Source organism: Petaurus breviceps, unplaced genomic scaffold, assembly GCF_028583685.1.
Source record: "Petaurus breviceps papuanus isolate PSGF00001 unplaced genomic scaffold, PetGlider_PUasm1.0 176, whole genome shotgun sequence".
Lineage (NCBI taxonomy): Eukaryota > Metazoa > Chordata > Mammalia > Diprotodontia > Petauridae > Petaurus > Petaurus breviceps.
Window position 1 is genome coordinate 9,856,568 of NW_027185771.1, and position 13,258 is coordinate 9,869,825.

The following is a 13,258-nucleotide window of genomic DNA, read 5'->3' on the forward strand; positions in this document are numbered from 1 at the left end:
GATAGATAGATAGATAGATAGATAGATAGATAGATAGATAGATAGATGGATGGATAGATAGATTAAAAAGATAGATGATGGATAGATAGATGATAGATGATATATAGATAGATGGTAGATAGAAGATGGATAGATAAATGATGGGTAGACAGATAAAAAGATAGATGATGGATAGATAGATGAATAGATAGATGATATATAGATATAGATGATGGATAGATAGAGGATAGATATATGATAGAGGTAGATGATAGATAATAGATTTATGCTAAAGAGATAAATGATAAAAGATAGATAGATAATAGATGGAAAGGATTAGATAAATGATACAAAAACAGATGATAGATGATAAAGAGAAAGCTAGATGATAGAGAAATTGTAAGACAAGTGACAGGTAGAGCATTTATTGAGCACTTACTGTGTGCCAAGAGCCATGGCAGGCACTGGGCATACACATAACAAGCCAACAAGAAAGGTCTTGCAGCTAAGTCGCTCACACTGTAATGGGGGAAGACTTCATGTACAAGGGTGGGGGAGGTAAAAAGAGAATGTGGGACTTGGAGGTAGTGACTGGGAAATAAGAAGGAGGCCTGGTTCCAGGCAAGATAAGATGAAACCTATCAGTTGAGAAATCTGAGACTGAGAGAGGCTGATGACTTACCCAAGTTCACACAGGTAGTACGTATCAGAGAAGATTTGAACCCAGGTGCTTTGCTTTCAAAGTGAGTGCTCTTTCTTCTGGGCCCAGGGGGGGGGTTGGAAGTTCCTTCTGAGAGGAGGTGAGGCTGGGGGGCTTAGAGGTTTAATGATGTCTTGAGGAGGCAGAGGACAGTAGGGTTCTGTTGGGATGTAGAGTGCATAAGGAGCATGAGATGAGGAAATATGGGTTGGCATTAGATTTTGAGGGTCCATGACCACATAGAAGCATAAGAAAGATTATTTTGGTCACCATAATAAGGATGGATTAGACAGGGGCAAAAGGGGAGATGTTCCCATCTCCCTTGTAGGGAAGCTGATGTAGTAGCCTAGGTCAGTGGTGATGAAAGGCTGGTGAGAGTGGAAAGAGAAAGAAACAAAGGTAAGGACTGTTATGGAGGCAGAGTCTCTGGGCCTTGGTGACTGATTAAATGTGAGAAGTGAGAGAGAGGGAAGTCCAATATCAAGAAGATGGGAGACTGGGAGGTTTGACACATTATTTCACTTCTCAGCAACTTATTGCTGTTATCAGGGAAGAAGAGATATGGCTTAAAAACAATGGCAGGGCCTGTCTGGCGGATTCATGTGAATTGCTCAGCTGATTTTTTTTTCCTGGCCTGGCTGTTTCATGATTGAACAGATTCTGTAGTCCAGATGGTCAAAACTGATTGGCCATACCACAGTCTGGCTCTTTGAACTACAAGGCCAACTCTATCAGTTTATTGGCTCAAAGATCTGAGTGGCTTAGGGGGCAACCAGCCATGACCACCCTACCAGCCTCCACCCCTAGACTTTTATACCCCCTCCAAGTGGAAATCATTATGTATTGATTGATTCAGTATTTGCTACATTCTTAAAGGGAGGGGGAAAATTGGATTATGGGGAGGGTGAAGTAAGAAACTGATGAGGGAGTAGAAAGTGACAATTGATTCTTAAAAAATAAAACAAAACAAAAAGCTAAGACTCAAAGTCAGCCCCAAAGGCTCTGTAGCCTCTTAAAGGAATTGGATTTCAGAGGCTCTGTTTGTGGCACTTGGCTATTAATGGTCATTGTTGCCCATGTATTAATGTTCACTTGACATTTTTTCTTATAGTCCTAGATGAATATTAACAATGATGACCAATAATTATAGTTAGCATTGCTATATTCCTTTAAGATTTACAAAGCACTTGATAAGATATTATCTTACTTGGGTCCTCAAGACAACTCTGGCAGGTAAATGCTATTATTATCCTCTATTTACAAATGAGAAAATAGAGGCAGATAGTTGGGACAGAGACTTTCCAGAATCACAAAGATATAAGTGTTGGAGGTGAGATTTGAACTCAGGATTTCCTGACTTCAGGTCCAACTGCCTAGATGAGAGATTAGCCCCAGAGCTATGTAGAGATATGCAGATCTAAGTTTTAACAAATCTATTCGAAGTCTACTAGTTCAAAGAAGGGGAGCTGTTAGTCTTGGGCTCCCCCTTCTATGGTTTAGATGGCAATGTACTCATGTCTTCCTATCCAGTTATTTCTCTTTTCCATATGACATTTGGCAATTTTACAGAAGGGCTCTGTTCAAGGTGCCATATGGGAGATTCTTTCATTACCTCTGTAGATATCTTTTAAATACCAATGGAGTGCACGGGCTATAGCTCTTTGAACAAGGCATGAACAAGAGAAGGTGAGCTGTTTTGCAGAGGTGAGGGGCTATGGTTATGGAACACTACACATCATGTCAGATTGTGGGAGACATCTTTCATTTTGTCTCACTGACATTTATTTTCCTCTCTTCTTCCTAGAGAACTATTCCTTATTAGAAGAGTTTTTTTTTAAAGAGAGAGAAAAAAATTTTCAGAAAAACTAACCAACATGCCAACAGCTTCCAGGAAGGATGGAGAGGACAGCGTAGAGTTGGACGAGGCGGCTCGTGGGGTCCTTTTCAACTTTGAGATTCTGTAACTGAGGAAATGTGCTACAATGAACACCAGCCTTTCCAACTGAATTTTGAGTCATGGAGACTATTCAAATTCCAGCTCTGCTCCTGACTACCTGGGTGACCTTGGGCAGGTGGCTTCCTTTTCCTGGGCCTCAGTTTACCCATCTATAAAACGGGAGGGTTGGCTTAGATGATCTCTGAGGTCCCTTCCAGCTCTCTACCCTATAATGAGATAATTACTAATATTTACCTTCTTGACTTCCAACTTGGCTGCATTAATTTATTCTGTCTGTTTTCGTTTAACTATTTAATACATATCTTACCTTAGACTTTTTTAAAGCCCTATTTAGCCCTTTCTGTGCTTCTACTGATTGTTTTGAGGTGGGCAGGAAGGAATTCTTGAGGAATCAGTATCTGAGTTGGGCTATGAAGAATGGTTCATGTTTTCCATAGTATAGAGAAGAGGCAGGGGAGGGGAGAAGAGCGGAACATTCCAGACATAGAAATCAGCAAAAACTTCTCCTATATACAAAGGAAGGGATGTAGTACCTGTTAATTATCTTTGATTTGAGAGTGATTTTCCAGAATTCATTCCCTTGAGGTTATGACTACAAATGGGGGTACGATCTTGCACAAAGGGACCCAAGACAACCAACTGGTCTAGTCAGTTCCCCTTCCCCCACTTTCCCTAAAACCCACTACCACATTCCTCTCAGGCTAGCCTTTCTGAGACTGCTCTAAATGTCCCTCAGATTAAAATCTTTGGCAAGGGAGGGCCAGTTAGGGGGCAGCTAGGTGGCACAGTGAATAGAGCCCTAGCCCGGGAGTCAGCAGGACCTGAGTTCAAATATGACCTCAGACACTTGACACCAGCTGTGTGACCTTGGGCAAGTCACTTAACCCTAATTGCCTTGCATTCTCCTCTTCAAAAAAAAAAAAGAGTGAGCTAGTTAATAGTGGTGGTAGTACTCTGTGTTATTTGCTTGGTAATCTGTACTCCCTTGGAATATTATATCTTCTCTTCTTCCAGTCTAGATTTGTGTCCTGTAAACCTCAATCAATCAACAGAAATATGCAGAGACCCTACTTTGTGCCTGGGCTGGCCCTCCACCAGATACAATGGGAGAAATAGAAGAATGAGGATAAGGAGACAATTCTATGCTGTCTTTATATGTGTGTGTCACATACCTCATGTGTAATACGAACATGATCTATAACAAAACATAATACAATGTTAACCTATTACCGAATTAAATGTACTCACATACAACTGTAGTGAGACTCTGCACTTATTCAGAGGGAGGCTGCCTATACGTCCCCTTCAAGGTTCTAGGAATGCACGTGTTTCTAATACTGTCAGCTTGAGCCTCATTCTAGTGTGTTCTTCCCCAAAGCAAATCAGCAGTGATTAGGGCCATTAAACCAATTAACTTCAATTAACTTTTGTTGGTAAGTCAGTTGTGCCCAATTCTTTGTGACCTCATTGGGGGTTTTCTTGACAAAAAATATTAGAGTGATTTGCCATTCCATTCTTCCAGATGAAGAAACTGAGGCAAAGTTAAATGACTTGGCAAGGGTCACACAGTTAATAACTATCAGGCTGAATTTGAAGTCAGGAAGATGATTCTTTTTGACACGAGGCCCAACAAACAGGATCCAGGGTCACACGGCTAGTGAGTGTCTGAGGTTAGATTTGAACTCAAGAATATGAGTCTTCCTGAATCTAGCACCCTACCCATGGCACCACCTAGCTGCCCCATACAATTATCTTTTATAAAGGGAGATTTATTGAGAAGACATAACAGGAACACAAGTTCCGATGCATTTCCCATTAAACACCACAGGACATGATCTTCAATATTCCTTTAGCCAAAGCTAGAAAGAACAAAGACAAACCAACAAGGGTCTATTCACAGGCCACTTGTTGACCCCAGTTTGGGAGCAGACTGGCTATAGATGTCTCTTTTTGCCCAGTGCAGTCCAGGTGAGAGAGAGGCAGAAGAGCAAGAGAAGGAGACTCAGTTAGCCAATTAACCCCTTTTGAATGCACTCCTGTTCTGGCTCAGCAATCAGTCCCCAGTCACCCCAGCACCAGGTGGTTAGCAGCCATCAGCCAGCTACAGAATGTCTGGTCCTGCTGAAAATCCAGGGGCAGGGCCCTTTTACCTATTACCTGGCCTTTCTGGAAGCAGGCTTTTCTGCTGAAAATCCAGGGGCAGGGCCCTTTTACCTATTACCTGGCCTTTCTGGAAGCAGACTTTTCTCCTTGCCTGGCAGCAGGCAGAACAAGGGGAGAGGACTCCCTTGGCCAGACCCCCAGTACAAAATAAACGAAACCATCTCCACCAACAGGGAGTTTAAACTCTGTACTCGGTACTCTGAGAGACCGAAAACTTAGATGACCCTCAGTCCCCAGCCACCAGCTCCGAATCATACTGTCTCCGATTGGGCCATTGGCCCCCTACCTTCCTCTTCCTCTTTGGAAACATGCTCTTAAAAGTGAGCCTTCCATCATCTTTCTTGGAATCACTCCCTTCCCAGCCACTAATTCCAAACCATGCCTCTTGTGGGTCAGTAAACAAATTTCTGCCTCCCTTTAAAGATTGTCTTCCCCCATTAAAATGGGGTTGTCCCAAAAGTCTTAGTCCGAAAATGTCACTAAGACTTTCAGGACACTTTCTGTAAGCTGCTTGAAGACAGGGGCTCTTGTTTGCATGTGTATGTATTCCCAGCACTTAGAACAATGCCTGGCACATAGTGCTTCATGAAGGCTCTTTCTATAAACATCTCCTAATAGACGACACGTCATTGCTTACCAAATAAAGTCCAGAATCCCTAGTCTATCTCTCAAGACCCTCTATAATCTTTCTGTACATCAGTCCCCTACACTTGACCCAAACTAAAATGTCTTTGCCTCCCAAATGCCTTTTCTCAGGCTCTTGTCTCCCCCTCATCTCCTCCCTCCCCCAGCTGAAATCCTGCTCATTCTTCCTGGTCTGGTTTTGACGCCACCTCCTCCACATGGCCTTTCCTGATCCTTACTGCTAGGAGTGATCTGTCCCTCCTGTGAACTCTGATCACAGGCATGCACACTGGGAAAGGGAATGAGAGTTACAAACACTCCAAGGGTCCTTGTGGTACCTACCCTATGAGGCTATTGTGTGAATCAAAGGGGATGACAGATTGCTCCACTAAAGGCATTTCATAAGCCTTGGAATTTATACAAATGTGAAGTCTTATTCTGATAATTTTATACTATACTTATTTGTATTGCAGTTATTTCCATACATGGGGCACCTAGGTGGTGCCTGGAGTCTGGAAGATCTGAATTCAAATTTTATCTTAGACACTATCTGTGTGACCCTAGGGAAGTCACTTAACCTTGTTTTCCTGTTTCCTCATCTGTAAAATGAGCTGGAGAAGGAAATGGCAAGATATTCTGTTATCTGCCAAGAAAACCAGGACATTGAATCAATGCATCCATCAATCAATAAGTATCTATTGTGTCTTTTGGGGTAGCTAGTGGGGCACAGTGAATAGAGTGCCAGGCCTGGAGCTCCTAGTTCAAATCTGGCCTCAGACATTTACTAGCTATGTGACCCTGGGCAAGTCACTGACTGAAAAATAACTGAACTAAGCAAACAAATAAAAAAGTTATTTGCATACAAAACCTGTTGCAGCCTACTTTGTTCCCTTCTAGACCATGAAATCTACAGCAGGAACCATGTTGAAAAGGGAATGAGACCAGGGGTATACAGATAGACTCTCACCACCAAAATCCACTAGCAGTGAAGCATTTCCCTACAGAATGGGGATTATAACACCTGTATTGTATCTCATAAAACTGTTGAGAGGGCCAAATAAAATAAGGTATATGAAACCCTTTGGGACTGGAGTCAGGAAGACCTGCCTTCCAATCTGGCCTCAAATGTTTAGTTCTATACGAGCCTGGAAAGTCACCTATCCCCAGTCGGTCACACTTTCCTCTTCTGTAAAATGGAGACAGAACCTTTTTCCTAGGGTTGGTGTGAGGATCAGCTGAGAGAACATTTGTAGAGCCCTTGGTATAGTGACTGGTACAGAGTAGGTATTCAAATGTCTTTTTCCTTCCTTTGTAAACTTCAAATCGTTTTAACATTGTTAGCTATGACTACTTTTCTATGTCTTTTTCTCAGTGCTAGACACCTAGTAGGCCTTCAGTAATACTGGATTACATAGTGTCTATTCTCTTCTTCCTTTTTGAATTTCTTGCACCTTTAAAAGCTTTATATAACTGCATCTTTGCCAATGATAGAATTAGAGTTAAAAATACTCATATTCCTCTCATCTGGATTCCTTAAGGTTTTTTTTTTTTGCATATCAGAGAACTCCAGAGATGGTACAGGCTCTTAGAAAGTATCCCTTGTATTGGGGTGTTAAAGGATCCTGGTTCCAATCCTAACTGTTATTTGCCATTGTGTGATTTTGGAAAAGTCATTTCCCTTTTCCCTTTTCTGGGCCCATTTCCTTATCTATAAAACAACAAGGTACTAGACCTGGGATTCTTAAAACTGTGTGTGTGTGTGTGTGTGTGAGTGAGTGTGTATGTGATGGACTCATTTGGTGTGTTTCATGAAGGCTCATTTTTAAATGCATAAAATAGAATTACAAAGGGCACCAATTACATTCAAATAGCATCTATTAAGAAAAAGACCCAGTTCACAGACCTCAAGCTGAGAACTAGGCATCTTTAAGGTCCCTTCCAGTCCTAAATCCTATAATCCTCCAGCTGGGGGAGTTAGGGGAAATGGAATCAAGAATAGTCCCAATGGTTTCTTATAATCCATGCAATTCAGAAGAAGAGGGGACTGGGATAAAGACAAAGCCCAGGAAATAGAAATAAAAGAGAACTCACTGAGTCACCACTATTTTTAGACCAAGGGATCTTCAGCTTTTTGGGGTCCTGGACCATTCTAGTGATGGTCCGGGTATGCCTGTGTACAAACCCCTTCTCCAAACAATGTTTTAAAATGTATAAAATAAAATACATCAAATTACAAAGGAAACCAATTCCGTTGAAATAATTATCCAAATATTTTGTTTTTTAAACAAAGTCATGGATTCCCAAGTTATAAATCCCTGTTTTAGAACAAAGAAAGAAACAGGTGTAGAGTGAACAATTTGAAAGAGGAAGGTGTCTTTAAGAAAGCAAGACTCTGGGAGCCCAGAGAACCTGGCCTGTTTCTGCAGAGTTCTGATGGCAGACTTTAACAACAGGCGCTGACAAGGAGTATCCAAATAGAAACATTAGAAGATCAGAAATTGAGGAGTAATAAACTGTCAGAGAGGAGATCAAGCAGCATCAGCTAATTCATCGAAGAAACACAAGTGTTCTTGCTAACGGGGGACAGTGGAAGCCAGATTCCTCCTCTTTTATCTATGAAAAGCCGCATTTATCAAAATAAGCAAAATATGTGAGGTATGGAATTCGGTTCATTGAAGGGCAGGGTTTTATTGGTTGATTGGTAAATTGAAACACATGGAGAAGTGCTACATAGAGGAACACATTGGCGACTGTATTACTCATTTTTATTGGTTAATCTCTAATAAGAACCAGCTGGTAATAAAATCAAGAATGGAGTTCATGGGAACCCACCCTTTGTGAGGAACGGGTCGATACTAGAAACACATGAGGACAAAGAAAACAGATAGACTTGGCTTGTGGGGGTCAGGTTATGTAAAGAGGCAGGGAATAGAGGTGAGGCTACAACTGAAGACAGTAACAGCTCTGATGATATGGAATTGGGCAGGAAGGCTGGTGACAGCTAGAAAGATTCACTGTGCAGTGGAAAAGAATCGGTTTGGCGGCCCTCCCCCAAGCTCCATCCTCCATCCCTAGCCCTGCAATCACCTTTACGATCACACAAGGACACGTTTGTCAAATTAAAGAAAGAAAAAGAAAAAACAACAAACAACCAAAATTCCAAAAAGAGCAAGGACAGAGTGAATACGTTTTCATGGACCATCTCTTTCCCCCTTCTCCCTAACAATACATAACTATTATTTCACTTCTACTTTACAAAGTTCATAGGACCTTAGAGAGTCCTTAGAAGAGACCTTAGAGCCTGTGTATGTAGTTCAACCTGGTATTCTTCATTGAGGTTTGGGGAGTTCTCATTTAAACCTCATTTAAACTTCAGAACCAGTGATCTAGTCAATTCTTCCATATAGCTCTGGTCTATCAATGTGTATGTATGCAAAATACACATAAGCATACATATATACATATACACATACATTTATAGCATATGTATACATACATGCATATAAACTACGTGTAGATTTTAATATACAATATGCACACGTGTATTTTATACACACATGAATACATATATACACACATGTATATATATGTTCATGTGTGTGTTACAGAGACACTGCAACAAAACAATTGACCAGCCATGTTATTTGCATAGTAGGAAAAGAGACAGCATTGCCTTGGGAAATTGAAAAGTTTTTTTTAATAAGTCCAAGCTTTCTCCCTGAAACTAAGGCTTATCTTTTTAATACCAATGTTTTTCCAGTTAAGTTGGATGACTTTGAGTCATGGAAAGCCACAAGCCTTTGAAGAACTGAAATTGAGTGATAACATGTGAATATCATTTTGAGCCACAGAAGGGTATTTATACCAGCAGAAACATTTCAGAATTTTATTTCTGAATCCCTCTTGTTTTATCTACTCATCTAGGGAAGAAAATCCATCTCTTCAGACCTTTGAATTCCAGTAAGTGGAAATGTATTGTCTCCTACTTTCTTGTCCGTGGTGAGATCAGTGATCTCCAGCTTTTTAGGATTTCTGATACCTAATGGTAGTTTATTCAGCTGAATTGATTGATATCAATTTTAGTTTTAGGTTCCTTTAGGTTCCCTCACCCCCAACAAAATGCTATATGGCATGTCTTTTTAATTAAAGTAAATTTTTATTACAAATTTTAATTGAAATTTAAATGTCAGACTGGCCTTCAGGCCAGTCTTAGCATTAAGAAAACTTGGGTTCAACATGTATCTTTGGCTATGCAAACATTGGGGAATTACTTAACTTCTGAATGTGTCCAGCCTACCCACCCCCACCAACTCTGTAAAACTATAAATTACTAATGAGGTTGCAATCTATATCACTGAAGGGAGTTTTCACAATGGGAGTTCCTCATATTGCTGAAATCAGGTCTGGACCATCAAAATAAGTTTTGATTAATTTTGAAATCAATTTGGCAATTTTAATTTTGTAATTTCATTACAAAATGTAAATGGGGCTATTGTATTATATAATGATGAACAACAGAAAGTCCCAAGCTGTTTCTTACAAATGACAGAGTAGCAGTTTGCCAGTTATTTCTATTCCCCAAATGCTGTCTATAAAGCCAATTTTAATTCGCCTTTTTTAGGTACTGGGGGATTTGATGACATTTTCAAAGTCAAGCAGGGCTGACTGATCCAACAATTGGTGTTGATTGCGTTCATGACTACAGAAATGGAACTTGAATCTTGGTATTTCAACTTGGCTCAGTTATGGGTACTCTGCTTTCTGTGCTTGGTCAGAACTCTGTCTAAACAGAATGTGGAGAACACTTGGCTGGACAAAGTGCTCCTCAATTGGAACAAGGGAGAGAAACTCATAAGACTGCAGAATCTTCTAGACAAAGAGACCTTTGAGGTCATCTAGGGCAGCCCATGTAGAAAACTCTACCTTCTCTTCTTTAAACCTTTCCATCTGGGAAATAAAGCCCTGATTGCATCACCCAACCAGCACTAAAGCAGCCCAAGGTATGGATCAGAGACTGGGAGAGAAGAGGCAGGGAAGGAGCTTTCTTCACTCATTCTATCTCTCTTAACAAAGCTCTCTCTTGGTGTTTGGATCTATGCCAAGGTGATGGGACTGCCTTCTGTTCCTTGATGAAAGAAGGGAGAAATCTATATGGAGAAAGCTGTTTGTCTTTATCCCCACTTCCTAGACCAGAAACAGAAGGGGGGATGAGATATAGAGGCCACTGAAGACAAAAGAGCTTAATGAGTTTTTTGACTCTCTAACCAGGAGTCCTTTAAACTCCTTGCTTTGGGAGCTTTGGTCCTTGAGCTTCAAAGGCAACTTGAAGTATACAGTGGAGAGAATGCTGGAGTTAAAAACTCAATGTACCTAGATTTGAACACTGGCTTTGTGGTATAAATAATAATGTAATATTGATGTAAAACTTTTAAATTTATAAGAACGGTAAATGTTATTTCACTGGATTTTTACAACCATTGAAGTAGGCATAATTATTATCTCGATTTTACAGATGAGGTAATTAGAGTTGAGAAAAGTTATACAGTTAGGAAGTGTCTAGGGCAGAATTTGAACTCAGTCTTTATTAGCCATGTGATGTTGGAGAACTTATTTGTCTTCTCTAGTTCTCAATTTCTTTATCTGTAAAATGGCTAGATTGGACTATGTCAAAGGTATCTAGCAACACTAATCAGATTAAAATGAAATTAGGAAATATTTAATAAAATAAAATACAATATAACATAGATGATGTTAAATGTGGTTTTCTAAGCCCATAGGCAGCCCTCAGGGATCCTCGTGTGCCGTTTAGGGTTCATGGATTTGTTTGAACCTGACACCGCTGTTGTGGGTGACCTCTGACACCCCTTCCATCCCTGCAATATTGTGCTCACAGCTATGTGATGAAACACATTCAGTTCCATTAACTCATAAAAGCTTATAAGTTGATGACATCCCCTAAGGTACCACAGGTTGGGGAGGGGCATGCCTCTGTTCCTTTAAGAGATTGCTACAGGTTTCTCAAGAAGCTGAGGTTAAATGGAGCACCAGCCCTGGAGTCAGGAGGACCTGAGTTCAAATCCAGCCTCAGACACTTGACACTCAGCTAGTTGTTTGACCTTGGGCAAGTCACTTAACACCAATTACCTTGCCTTCCCCCTCCCCCCGCCCCAAAAAAAGAAGCTGAGGTTGGGAGTTCTAGGGCTCGTTGCTTGAGGCTGGAGCTAGCTCCTAGCATCTCAGGCCCGACTGTACTGAACACAGCCTTCTCATTACTGACGTGAAAGTGAAGATACAGTCACTGGATACAGACCCAGTCAAAATAGAAAACAGATCGATACAATTGTCATCAGTTCCCTTGTGGGATAACAGACCAAATCATTCAGAATGAAATGCCTCATATAGAAATCCAACAGAGGGCAATGTCCATCAGCAGACTCTTATCCATGGAACAGTTGCATCTCTTAAGGAGCAAGACAGGTCATCTGTATAGAATAACAAAATCTCAGAATACTGGTAAAATAAAGGGATCAGAAAACCAAGAGAAGCTAGTATACCAAATCCTAGAAGGTGCCAGAAACAAAGGTATCTGGAGCAGAGATATTTGATATAAAAGCAGCTTGCCATTAACATAAATCAACAAAACACTAAAGAATTTGGAGATTAAAAAGCTTATCAAAGCTTTTTAATTGGGTGGCAGTCTCAAAAAAAAAAAGGTTTATGTTCTGTATAATTTACAGCCTGATTGATCGGTAGCTGGTGGAGCTATATAGTGGACAAGATTTTGAATCTGAATTTGTAGAAGTGCTAAACCCATGGTGCTCTTACAAAGAAAGGCACAACAGCCAGAGAAATGATTCAAAGAAATAGTTCATTGCTCCATCTCACGAAATATGCAAATTTACTTGGAAACTAGGCATTGGTAAGGTAGAATTATCCATGGAAGATATTGAAACAATTTTGAACACATTTATGATGGCAAAAAGGAAATGACCATCATTGCTACCAAAGAAGGTTTATGATGACTGCCATGAAATGTGGTGAAATTTCTCCATCAAATTGTATTAATATGACTGAGTGACTGGAATTTTAACATCAAAGTGTACATTTGATTCACTTTTTACAAATCCAGGAAGCAAATGAAATTTCTTTGAAAGCCAAGAATTATATTTATCATAAAGCATTAAAGTTGGTCAAAAGCAAACTTCTCTAAAAGAGACAAAGACTTCCTGCTGTGAAGAGCATATTTGTATTTGTAGAGATTAAAAATTCTGCTCTATTTTGATGAGTGGGTCAAAAGTACATGAGACAGCGATTAGACATTAATAGTGAAACCATCCTGCCTACTAATAAAGAACTGTGAAAATATAAGGAATTTACCTACTAAGCTCTAAAGAGGGATTATTTTTAATGGTTGTTAAGAGGAAAATAAACTACAAGATAATTCTGACATTTGCCAAGGACAGAGGTAATAAAAGGCAACTTGAAATTTCCCCTTCCTGTGTTGTTGTTAAGAGACAAGAAATTTTGAGCTGACTAATGCAGATGTTATATTTGGTTCACTACCACCGTTTTCATTTCCCCTTCATCAATTGAACTAGAAGTTGAAAGCTTCCACATGAAAAGTCTTAAAGGTAGTACAAACAACAGCAAGGACAGCAATGTGGACTTGGTGGATATGTAGAAAGGTTTCATGTGCCTCAAGGCCACATGTGGTACTCTAGGTCCTCAAGTGTAGCTCTTTGACCTCCGGGGTGGACATTGTTCCTTCCAAACACTATTTATTCCCACATAATGGAATGGAAAAGCATTTGAAAAGCACTCCTGCTTGGCAAGAA

At 40.2% G+C, this 13,258-nt stretch overlaps 1 pseudogene; it reads left to right on the plus strand.

Moving 5' to 3' along the window:
• Positions 1–11,797: 11,797 nt before the first annotated feature.
• On the plus strand, positions 11,798–12,513 carry LOC138159586 (DNA-directed RNA polymerase III subunit RPC6 pseudogene; annotated as a pseudogene).
• Positions 12,514–13,258: the final 745 nt, after the last annotated feature.